This window comes from Triticum aestivum, chromosome 4A (assembly GCF_018294505.1).
Source record: "Triticum aestivum cultivar Chinese Spring chromosome 4A, IWGSC CS RefSeq v2.1, whole genome shotgun sequence".
Taxonomy (NCBI): Eukaryota; Viridiplantae; Streptophyta; class Magnoliopsida; order Poales; family Poaceae; genus Triticum; species Triticum aestivum.
Genome location: NC_057803.1, coordinates 257,070,955 through 257,083,569, shown reverse-complemented (window position 1 = coordinate 257,083,569; position 12,615 = coordinate 257,070,955). Strand labels below are relative to the sequence as shown.

The 12,615-nt window shown below is 46.4% G+C and overlaps 1 pseudogene; it reads right to left on the bottom strand.

The window, feature by feature from the left end:
* The window catches only part of LOC123085925 (uncharacterized), a 29,987-nt pseudogene extending 25,951 nt beyond the window's left edge, over nucleotides 1-4,036 (bottom strand).
* Between the last annotated feature and the right edge of the window lie 8,579 nt (nucleotides 4,037-12,615).

The following is a 12,615-nucleotide window of genomic DNA, read 5'->3' as shown; positions in this document are numbered from 1 at the left end:
ATTTTTTGCAAAGCAAGGTTTTGGACCAGGAGGAATGCCCCACTTCATGAAAGCCATGATGATCCACCCAGAAGTTTCCGAACCTAAAAACTTTGCTTTTTGGCACTGCAGATTCAATAGACTACAAAACGCACGTGATCTGAAACTGGTTTGCACTATGGCAACACTATTGTATTAGGATAACTAGAGGTCCAATTAACAGAGGTAAAATACCAGTCCAGTTGCTCAAGAGGGGGCAAGTTCTGCATGTCCATGTAAACGATCTACCGTTGATAGGCAATTCCATAAGGGATTGGGTGCGGATGAAATCATGAAACAAAAGCATATCATTGGCATTACCTCCAGGTTTATTACGATTTTCAGGGCTAAGGATGAAAATTAAATCACCTAGGAGCAGTCAGTCCTCATTATCTGGGATATCAAGATCAAAAAGCCTGAGGTAAAAAGCTCCCTATCCAAGCCACCACAAGGGCCATAGATATTCACCAGTTTCAAGGAAGTGTTTGATTGTGTAGAGGTAAAATGCACACCCAGCGCAAAGGATTCAGTAAACACACTAACCCCATCGAAAACAACACTATTCAGCAGAGGAGATAAACTGATCAAATCTCTTAGGACATGACTACTTAATAAACGATCGATCAAAAGACTAGCGCTTAGTTTCTTGCAAACAAACGATAGCACAACCGCTTATATCAATAGCATTTCAGGTAGCTAGTTGCTTATCGTCAGAGTTCATTCCCCGAACGTTCCAGCAAAGGACGTTCCAGTTCTTGAATCTTGGCATGGAACTACTTGGGGGAGGACAAAGATGAGCCATCCTGAAGACTGGCTAGCAGCTTCTTCAGGGAGAGCTCCTCGGGAGGGACATCACACATCCTGGTGCCAACATTCTGCATAGTGACAATGGTGGTACGAGGAATCCAATCACGAACGGCAGACTGAACACCAGTCGAGCCAAGTAGGGCAGTCTTGGCCTTGGCAGGTGGCCTAGCAGCCGACACGTTCCTGTCATTGACCTTGGAAGCAGTTACTTCCTTATGAGTCAGCCGGTTGACCTTGAAGCCATCATATCTGGTCGAACTAGAGCTGCGCCTAAGGTATGTCGTGTCAACATGGAGCTGCTCATTGTGTTCCGCATTCTGCAGTGCAGTCCAAAGAGGAGCAACCACGACAGGCTCAGAGGTCTGAACACCAACAGCACGCTCAACCACATGTTCAGAGACATGCGTGGGAGAGTTTAGGTTTGACAGTTGGACCAAAACTTCTTCCCTTCGCTTACTTGGGCTATCAAGAGGCCCAACAAGACCAGTCCCCTTTGTAGAAGCCCCTTGATCTAAAGTCCATTAAAAACGACCACTCGCGTTGAGAGGCCCGGGACAGTTCAAATTGAAAGTGTTGCCTCCATGAGCTGGCAAGAACTCCAAGTAATGAGTAGCAGACCGCCAAACATCAAAATCCAGCACAAATCCATCAACCAAGCGAGTGCCAAAGCAGAAACCAAAGCTATGGTTCTCAGGACGAATGTTGTTAATAATAGCCAAGCAAACACTATCAACCTGTGTTCTGATAAGGGCAAATGGGTTGAGAAGGAAACATGCTCCCCCAGAACAGGTGCGGCTGTGATAAGAGGAGTGTAGATTAATTTTATCATACAGCCAATCCAACCCAACAGAGGTACATCAAACAGAATCATGAGTGTTGAGGATGCACCTCCAGCCCTGACAAAAACTAACTGCGCATTGTACACACCATTAATAAAATTGTCAGTTGCATCTTCCACCTCAGCATATTCAGACCAGACATCAGAAAGATTGTCCTGAATGTTGTACCTATAATATCCAAAGAACCTTCTAAAGCTAAAACCAGTATACTAAGGGGGATTACTGGCAAAAAAACAGCCATTGTCCTGCACACCCTCATGATCCCATGGAACAGCATTCCAGGCTGCCTCTGCCTGAATTATTTGTGCCTCCGTTGCATCAATCCTAGCCTACTGCATGGGCATGCAATATGGTAATTCATACGGATGAGGTGATGCGTTTAGCAGTGGGGGGACATCTTCATTGTCAACCACGCCCGGTGTGATGTTCTTGCCATTAAGGACATACACAGGAACATGCCAAGATCTCCCCAATCCAGGAAGCAAACCCCACACAAGTGAGCAGCAGACTATGGGGGCATAGACTTATTATGCCTACGGCGAAGCCAAAGTTTCCCAAATTTTGACACTGCTTTGTGAACGTAGTGATCTGTCTAATAGTCAAACGGGAATGCCAGAAACACAATCCAAGCCTCATACTCAAAAGCAGGTGTTCTCATTCCAGTCCTTGATCATGCGGGAGTAAAGAAAGCGATGAATCTTCAGTGAATGGGTGGGGGCTCTCTCTGATCAGATTATAACGGATATTGACATCCTCAAGTGCAATACAACCGATTCCAAACGGATAAACAAAATCATCAAGAACTGCAAACTCAAAACCATCCCTAATAATGTGGCACACCTCAGCAAGCCTAAAACCGAAAAACCCTTCTGATGGGGGTGTAGAAGTGCATGCTCTAGACAATGCAACCAAAAGACCAATCTAAAGGAAGAGACTAGGCAATACATTTATACGTTAACACTCCCCCTCACGTGTGGCTCCCTCAGGCCTAAACGTGGACCGAAAGTGGGCCAATTTAATTGCGCCAACCGGGTTTTGAACTCAAGAGCTCTTGGCTCTGATACCATGTAGAAGTGCATGCTCCAATGCAACCAAAAGACTGATGGAAGAGACTAGGCAATACATTTATACGTCAACAGGAGGGTTGACTGTCACCAGCTATCATGGTTGACAGGATGGTCGTTGACCACTATGATGTGCCTCCAGACGCGAAGATCAGGCCCTCTCATAGTGAGAGCTCACCCGAGCAAACTCGAAGGGGCGCACCGAGAAGTTCATCATCGGAGCAATGAAGCAGCAAGTAGGTGTCTCTTCGCCGGCGGGTGGATGATGTGTCGATGTTGTGGCGGCGGTGGCGGCGACGGCGATGGTGGTTTCTAGGCGCAAGAAGTAGAGCTTGGGGGTTGTGGAATTAGCTGCGTCAGAGCGGCAAGGGACAATGGGAAGGTGCTACGTCAGTGCAACTGGGGATTCTCTATTTCATCACAACCCAAACTTTCCTCTGTGGATAACCCCTTTTACAATTTATTAAATTCATAACAGAATGGATATTTTTGGCGTCACAATCCCTCTTGATCCTGTGCCTATGTGAACCAACCTTATGATATTTGCATGACCATATGAGTCAAGGTTGCAGCGATTCAACATGAAGCAAGGAATCATGTAACGTTCCAACTCCAAGACGTAAGCAAGCAAGGAACATCGTTCTTCTCAACATTATTGACCTGGGCACCACGATCGGTGACAAAAAGCCTCAAAATTTGAGATCACACACACACACAGGTAGCGGTGATAGATCTCGACTCCCATGCACAGCCCAAAACACTTGATCTAACACAACAAAAAGGCAGGGATGTAGTAAAACGAAGGAGGCGTGTCTCGACCTGCCGATCCAGAAGGAGAGCGACGCGCCAAGGATTTTGGCGCAGAAGACGCAAACAACGCCAGGGAGGAACCCGAAGAAGAGCGCAGCGGCGCCCTCGAAGAAGATGGCGTAGGGTGGGCATAGCGCGAGCGTGAGCGCGTGGGCCGCGACGTAAGCGGGTGCCGCCCAGGGCCCCAGCGCGCCCCTCCCGCGCCTGAACACCGCGACCGCCGCCTCCACGTCCCAACTGTACCGCCGCCCCGCTGACACCGCGACTGCCACCGCCGCGAACGCCAGCAACCCTCGTGCCCACCCGTTGGTCGTCCTCGCCATTGCTGCCGGTCGGTGGTGAAGCCGCTGCTTGGAGCAGCGTTTGCTGTGTCTGTGAAACGCCGCGACGGCGAAGGCGTGCGGCGAGAAAGCAACTAAAATGGGGCACTGCCGCAGCCGCTGGTGACGTTGTTTGGCCGCCATGGACGGTCAGATCGGAATCTCACGGTTTGGATCCCGCTAGAGGCATGGACATGGTTGATAAAATATATCTTAAGTTTTTGCATGTAATTTAGAGATGATAAAAAAACTTAAGATGTATCTTAAGTTTTGTCATGATCATCTTTTAGCCTTATGTTCAATAGTACGTAGTTATTTTTAAAACCGTGCTGAGACATATTGTGTTAAAAAATCATCTCTTAAATAAGAGAACACAAACATTTTCTTATGATTCCTCTCTCTTCCATCTCATCATGTATCCTACGTGAGCACTTCTAAGATAGCACTATTTTACATGTCATATGCCATCAAACAAATAGAATAAGAGCAACACCAATCACCTTTTTTTTCATTGATAGAAGGAGAGTTGTAGCATGGGGTTACAAACACTTACAAAGCCATGTGCGTAAGTAGGCATGGTGGCAAGCGAAAGAGCAGAAAAAAGAATGGGGGGTTGCTCAGCCCCCCAACAACTAAGTGTCGGGGTCCGGTGGCGCCAGCCTTAGCCCATAGGCGCACCTCGTCTTTGATGATGATGAAGATGTGGGTGACCGAAGGTCGGTCGTCATCGAATATGCATCCATTGCAATGCTTCCAAAGCCACCAAGCGGCGAGGATCATTAGCGATGACAGGCCCTTACGAGATGATGCCGGAACATGGTCGCAACCGCCCACCATGTGATGCGAAGCATCCTACGGTCATCCTCATGGCCCTATCTTTAATAAAACTTTTGAAGTGCATTGTGACGCTAGTGGTAACTGTTGGGGAACGTAGCATGCAATTTCAAAAAAAATCCTACGATCATGCAAGATCTATCTAGGAGATGCATATCAACGAGAGGGGGAGAGTGTGTCCACGTACCCTCGTAGACCGAAAGCGGGAGCATTAGGTTAACGCGATTGATGTAGTCGAACGTCTTCGCGATCCAACCGATCTTAGTACCGAACGTACGGCACCTCCGTGTTCTGCACACGTTCAGCTCGATGACGTACCTCAAACTCTTGATCCAGCAGAGGGTCGAGGGAGAGTTTCGTCAGCACGACGGCGTGGTGACGGTGATGGTGATGTGATCCGCGCAGGACTTCGCCTAAGCACTACGACGCTATGACCGAAGGAGCAAACTGTGAAGAGAGACGCCGCACACGGCTTGGAACAATTGTTGCGTCTCCAAAGGGTGCCCTGCCCACGTATATAAAGGAGGGAGAGGGAGGAGGCCTGCCCAAGGTGGCGCACCATAAGGGGGGAGTCCTACTAGGACTCCCAATCCTAGTAGGATTCGGCCCCCCTTCTTTTCCTTCTCATGGAGGGAAAAGGGGGAAAGGAGAGGGAGTAGGAGAAGGAAAGGGGGTGGTGCCCCCTTCCCTAGTCCAATTCGGCCTCATCCCTTGTGGGGAGTCCACCAACCGCTTGTGGGCTGGTTAGCCTCCCTCCTATGGCCCATATGGCCCATATCTTTCCCCGAGGGGTTCCGGTAACCCCTCCGGTACTCCAGTATGTACCCGATACACTCTGTAACCCTTCCGGTGTCCGAATACTACCTTCCAATATATCAATCTTTACCTCTCAACCATTTCGAGACTCCTCGTCATGTTCGTGATCTCATTCGGGAATCCGAACAAACTTCGGTCACCAAAAACACATAACTCATAATACAAATCGTCATCGAACGTTAAGCATGCGGACCCTACGGGTTCGAGAACTATGTAGACATGACCGAGACACATCTCCGGTCAATAACCAATAGTGGAACCTGGATGCTCATATTGGTTCCTACAAATTCTACGAAGATCTTTATCGGTCAAACCGCAATAACAACATACGTTATTCCCTTTGTCATGGGTATGTTACTTGCCCGAGATTCGATTGTCGGTATCATCATACCTAGTTCGTTCTCGTTACCGGCAAGTCTCTTTACTCATTCTGTAATGCATCATCCCGTAACTAACTCATTAGTCATATTGCTTGCAAGGCTTATAGTGATGTGCATTACTGAGAGGGCCTAGAGATACCTCTCGGATACTCGGAGTGACAAATCCTAATCTTGATCTATGCCAACCCAACAAACAACTTCGGAGACACCTGTAGAGCATCTTTATAATCACCCAGTTACATTGTGACATTTGATAGCACACAAGGTGTTCCTCCGGTATTCGGGAGTTGCATAATCTCATGGTCATAGGAATATGTACAAGTCATGAAGAAAGCATAGCAATAAAACTTAACGATCGTTATGCTAAGCTAACAGATGGGTCTTGTCCATCACATCATTCTCTAATGATGTGATCCTGTTCATCAAATGACAACACATGTCTATGGTTAGGAAACTTAACCATCTTTGATTACAAGCTAGTCAAGTAGAGGCATACTAGGGACACTCTGTTTTGTCTATGTATTCACACATGTACTAAGTTTTCAGTTAATACAATTCTAGCATGAATAGTAAACATTTATCATGATATAAGGAAATATAAATAACTTCTTTATTATTGCCTCTATGGCATATTTCCTTCAGTAACAGCATAGGCGGCGTGTTAATGCAAGAGAAGCACCCAATCACATACGTTAGCGAGAACTTTCCGGAGCGCAACTTAATTATCCCATTTATGACAAGGAGTTATATCTACTCCTAATTGGGGAGTTTGTACGTAGCATCGTTAGGACTCCCCTCGATCCCCCTCCCCCCGCCCACCGAACGCCCCTCCCCCACATGCCTGATTTTTTTTCTACTCCTTTTAGAACCAAAAAAATCGGTAGCCCATTGGTTTTTATTCAACCAAAAGAAGGGAATCGAATTATTTTCCTTCTTTACATAACATCGGATTCTTTTCCTTTTGTACATAACATGTATTCCATGTATAGCAGAAATCATATCATAATTCATGATCAAGTTGTAGTCTTTCTGCGTATACAGCCTAGACCTTCCACATATCAAGTTGTAGTCTTTCCATGTATACTGCCAAAACCTTCCTAATGGACGTCCCGTATTTGCGAGCCAGATTTCGCCTCATTTGGTGATGGCATCCCCATCCCTACAAACGATGATAGGGTCGGGCAACGATCTCTGGAAGCGACGACCGGATAGAGAGACGATCTCTTGAAGCGATGACATGATCGGGCGACGATCTCTGGAAGCGACGACCCCTCCCGGCGAGCCAGAGTTTGCCATGGGAGGTGAAGCCACATGTGAAAGTGCAACTATCCGTGGGTGGTTTTGGTAATTCCTAACAACATATAGCTCATTGAGCTAATGCTATTTCAAGATAAATATTTCAGGAAAGCTCAATGATTGCCATGGATTAGAAAGTGGACCCCTCACAATGCTAAGGACAAAAGGATTGGCTCAAGCTCAAAGCACAAGACTCTACATTTCTCATTTTAGTGAACCAATATCACATTGAGTCCATAGGAAAAGCCAATACTATCAAGAGGGGGTGAGGTGTTGCTGTAACACCCACGATGCGGCTATATCTCCAACGTGTCGGAGCACGACTTAGAGGCATAACCGCATAGTAGGCATGTCGCAAGAGGGGTAATCTTAACACATCCCATGTACTGAATATGAAAGGGGTAAAGAGTTGGCTTACAATCGCCACTTCACACAATATATAAAATATAGCATTATATCATCCAGAATACAATCAAGGTTCGACTACGGAACCAAATAAAGAAAGACAACCCCTAATGCAATAGATCCCCGATCACCCCGACTGGGCTCCATTACCGATCAACTGGAAACGAAACAACACAACGAACAAGATCTTCATCGAGCTCACATCCAAGCTGGGTTGCGTCACCTGCACTGGTAATCATCGACACCTGCAACTGGTTTTGGAAGTAATCTATGAGTCACGGGGACTCAGCAATCTCATGCCCTCGCGATCAAGACTATTTAAGCTTATGGGTAGGAAAAGGTAGTGAGGTGGAGCTGCAGCAAGCACTAAGCATATATGGTGGCTAACTTACGCAAATGAGAGCGAGAAGAGAAGCAAAGCACGGTCGTGAACTAGAAGTGATCAAGAAGTGATCCTGAAACTACTTACGTTCAAGCATAACACAAGAACTGTGTTCACTTCCCGGACTCCGCCGGAAAGAGACCATCACAGCTACATGCGCGGTTGATTCATTTTAATTAAGTTAAGTGTCAAGTTCTCTACAACCAGATATTAACAAATTCCCATCTGCCCATAACCGCGGGCACGGCTTTCGAAAGTTCAAAACCCTGCAGGGGTGTCCCAACTTAGCCCATCACAAGCTCTCACGGTCAACGAACGATATTCCTTCTCCTAGGAAGACCCGATCAGGCTCGGAATCCCGGTTACAAGACATTTCGACAATGGTAAAACAAGACCAGCAAAGCCACCCGGATGTGCCGACAAATCTAGATAGGAGCTGCACATATCTTGTTCTCAGGGCACACTGGATAGGTCAAGCTACGAGTAAAACCAACCCTCGAGTTGCCCCGAGGTGGCCCCGCAGGCTGCCTAGTTCGGACCAACACTTAAACAAGCACTGGCCCGGGGGGGTCAAAATAAAGATGACCCTTGGGTTGGCCGACCCAAGGGAATGGTAATAGGTTGTTAGGCAAATGTAAAACCAAGGTTGGGCCTTGCTGGAGGAGTTTTATTCAAAGCAAACTGTCAAGGGGTTCCCATAACACCCAACCGCGTAAGGAACGCAAAGTCAAGGAACATAACACCAGTATGACGGAAACTAGGGCGGCAAGAGTGGAACAAAACACCAGGCATAAGGCCGAGCCTTCCACCCTTTACCAAGTATATAGATGCATTAATTAAATAAGAGATATTGTGATATCCCAACATATCCATGTTCCAACATGGAACAAACTTCATCTTCACCTGCAACTAACAACGCTACAAGAGGGCCTGAGCAAAGCAGTAACATAGCCAAACAACGGTTTGCTAGGACAAGGTGGGTTAGAGGCTTGACATGGAAATATGGGAGGCATGATATAGCAAGTGGTAGGTATCGCGTCATAGCAATAAAGCGAGCAACTAGCAACCAAAGATAGAAGTGATTTCGAGGGTATGGTCATCTTGCCTGCAATGTTCTCAGAGAAGACGAAAGCTTGATCCTCGTAAGCGTACTCAATGGGTTCCTCGATCACGAACTCGTCTCCTGGCTCTACCCAAGGCAAGAACACAAGCAAAGGAAACCACAATCAACCACGGTGCAATGCGCAAGCAACATGATGCAAAACATGGCATGATATGCGGGATGTGATATGCAATGCATATGCGAGCTCCGGAAGGAAAAGATTGAACCAGGCCTCAAATTGGCAAACCAAGAGTGCCGCTGGAAAGATGAGTTGATTTTGGTCGAAATCGATATAAAGATCACCGGAATCGGATGCACGGTTTGCAAATGGCAAGCAAAACAAGAATGGCACAATTCTGCGATTAACAGCACGATGCCATCTAGAATGCAACAAGAAACTAAGCTACTGCACCCCAACATAGCAACAAAGCACATGGCAGTGATCTACTCAAGATGCTTGACAAAATATGAACACTGAGCTACGGCTAAATCACACAAGAGAAGGTTCAAACAAGCATGGCAAAAGTGCAAAAGATATCAGCATCACAGACTTAGTGAAAATACTAACATGTCAGGAACTAACATCAGGAAGCAATGTTTAGAGTAAGATAACAACATGCTACAGGAACATAACATAGCAAACAAAGGCATGGCATGAATCTACTCAAAGCATATAACAAAAGTCCCTTAGTGATCAAAAGCCAAAAGGGCACAGAAAATATGATGGCACCCATGTAAACATAGCAAGTTTCATTAACAGATTCAGACTTAGCAGAAAACTGGACATGGCATCAACAAAATTATGAAGGCACGTTTGCGAGCTCGATTCACTCAACATAATGCATTGCATGACAAGATAAGCATAGCAATAGCAAGAAGACATGATCAAGAAGCTAACCATGGCAAGAACAATCTCATAGCATGCACGGATCAACTACAACGACCTTGGCAAAATTGATTAACACATAAACAATCTGCCAGGAATATTTTATAGCAAAAGTAGAGCATTGAGTCATGCTAGGGCCCTCCATAAATGCAAACAGTGGCATGGATGGATAGAGCATAACCATATGTATAAATCATCCTTACTGAACATACTCAAAAGAGGCATGGATCTCACTCTAGCAACATGAATACATGGCATAAAAATAACAGCAGAGCAAAGACTTAGTTAAATTCTAAGTCCTTGAAATCAGCAATAACACGAGAGCTACTTTGCATGCTTGTGGTAGTCACCACATTGATCACAAAAATACATGGCATACACCCCTGTAAATATGGCATGGCATATCCCAAAACACATGTAGAGCTCATGCTCATATGCAGCACACAATAATCATGGCAAAAATGACAAATGCTCATAAACTGATAAGAATCAACACCTAACATTTTATAGCACTCTTGCATCAACTATTTGGGCATCAAGATGGACTCAAACAAGCATGGTGCAATGGAACAAAATAAAGAACACATCTAGATGAACATTTTGATATCTAATGCATGCAAAACGGAGTAGCGAGCACAAAGTTATGACATGATGAACAGAGGCATAAAATTGCACAAATCTGGGACTTGGTGGAATTTTCACCTCCGCGAAAGTCAACGCGGGACGAGGTGGTTCCGGGACGGAGAAATCCGAGGTGCGGGCGACGCGTTTAGTTGAGATCCCGGTGGATCTGGTCCAGTTTCGTCTCCGACGAGGCGCGGAAGTCGAGGCGGCGTCGGGGACGGGCAGATCCGGCGGCAGCTTGCCGTATCCGGGCGAGGACGTGGCGCGCGGGGAAGCACGGTTCACCGACGACCAGAGGAGGTGGCCGGAGCAGGTCCGGCGGGCGTCGGTGGAGGCGCGCGGCGCCGGGTGAAGACCGCGGCGGACGACGATGGAGGCGGGGCGGCGCTCGCAGGCGGCGGCGACCTGAGCAGCGGCAGGGAGCGGTGGAGAGAAGCGGCGGCGGGGCGGTGCGCAGTGGTGGACATGTCCGGCGGAGTTGGACGCGTCCGGCGCGGAGGGGAAGGTTGGATCTAGGGTTTGGACCCGAAATTTCTGAGGGAGAGACATATTTATAGGTAGAGGGAGGTAGGAATGTCCAAATGAGGTGCGGTTTTCGGCCACGCGATCATGACCGAACGGCCGAGAAGATGGAGGGGGTTTGGATGGGTTATTGGGCCACTTTAGAGGGGTGTTGGACTGCAACACACACGAGGCCTATACGGTTCCTCGATTAACCGTCTGAGTATCAAACGGACTTCAAATGGCATGAAACTTAACAGGCGATCTACCGGTGGTGTACCAAGGCCGCTTGGAAAATCTCGGTCCAATCCGAGAAAGTTTAACACCCGCACACGAAAAGAGGCAAAAGGGGGCGCCAGAGGACATAGGAGTGTCGGATTGCAAAACGGACAACGGGGAAAAATGCTCGGATGCATGAGACGAACACGTATGCAAATGAGATGCACATGATGACATGATATGAAATGCATGACACGCAAACAAATGACAAGGCAACAACATCGAATAACTGGAAGACACCTGGCACAACGGTCTTGGGGCGTTACAACACTCCACCACTACGAGAGGATCTCGTCCCGAGATCTAGGATGGCACCGGAGGGAAAACGGAAGAGGAAGATAAGAGGTAAAACTAAGTTGCTTCTTTGACAAACGAGTGAATCCAAGAACCTTGAGAGGTTGAACAACTTGAAAGAAGGAATACGACAGAGATGAACAAAGTTTATAACTCTCCATTAGAAAAGGGGAACAAGGAACATAACGAGAACCTTTGTAGGTTGAAGGACGTAAGAAAAGTGTTGCAATGGACAAGAAGTATATGCAAGCACTCCGGTTGAAACGAGATGTACAAGGAACGATAAAGATCAATTACGACAACACTCCGGTTAGAAAATGAAAGGTAAAGAATATGAGCTTGGCAAAAAGAAAGCACTTGGATGAGAGTCCGGTTAGAAGAGGAATGATAGACACAACACTCCGGTTAAAACAAGATAGAGAAAGAATAAGAATAATATAATTTGGACAACACTTCGGTACAAAAAAGAAGGAAAACTTGATAAGATGAAAAGAGATTGAAGGAATGACACAACAGTCTGGTTGAATGGATAAGCAAAGGAAAGAACACGATCCTCACCATTTGAGATGATGAGAGAAAAGAGAAACATCACAATGCCTCCGGAAGAAATGAAAGAATGGAATGGAATGGACGGAAGGAAACAAGATCTTGAGAGAGCACGCTTACAACAAATGCTAGAATAGATTCGTTGGATTATCAACAACGAAAGGATAAACTTGATGTGGGCTTATGGAAGACATCTCAAAATTATGAGATGAAATTCTGCCACTAACAAAAAACAATAGATTGGATTGATATCAACAAGGAGATGAGAAGCTTATTTCACCGGGAGGATAAAAGAAGAACTTGGGTCATTTATGAGCACCATAAATAGCAACAATCCTTAGGGAAGGCTTTAGGTGAAATTTATACCAAGATAACTCCATGGAAGAAAGTGATGGGTTTAAATACCTCATTC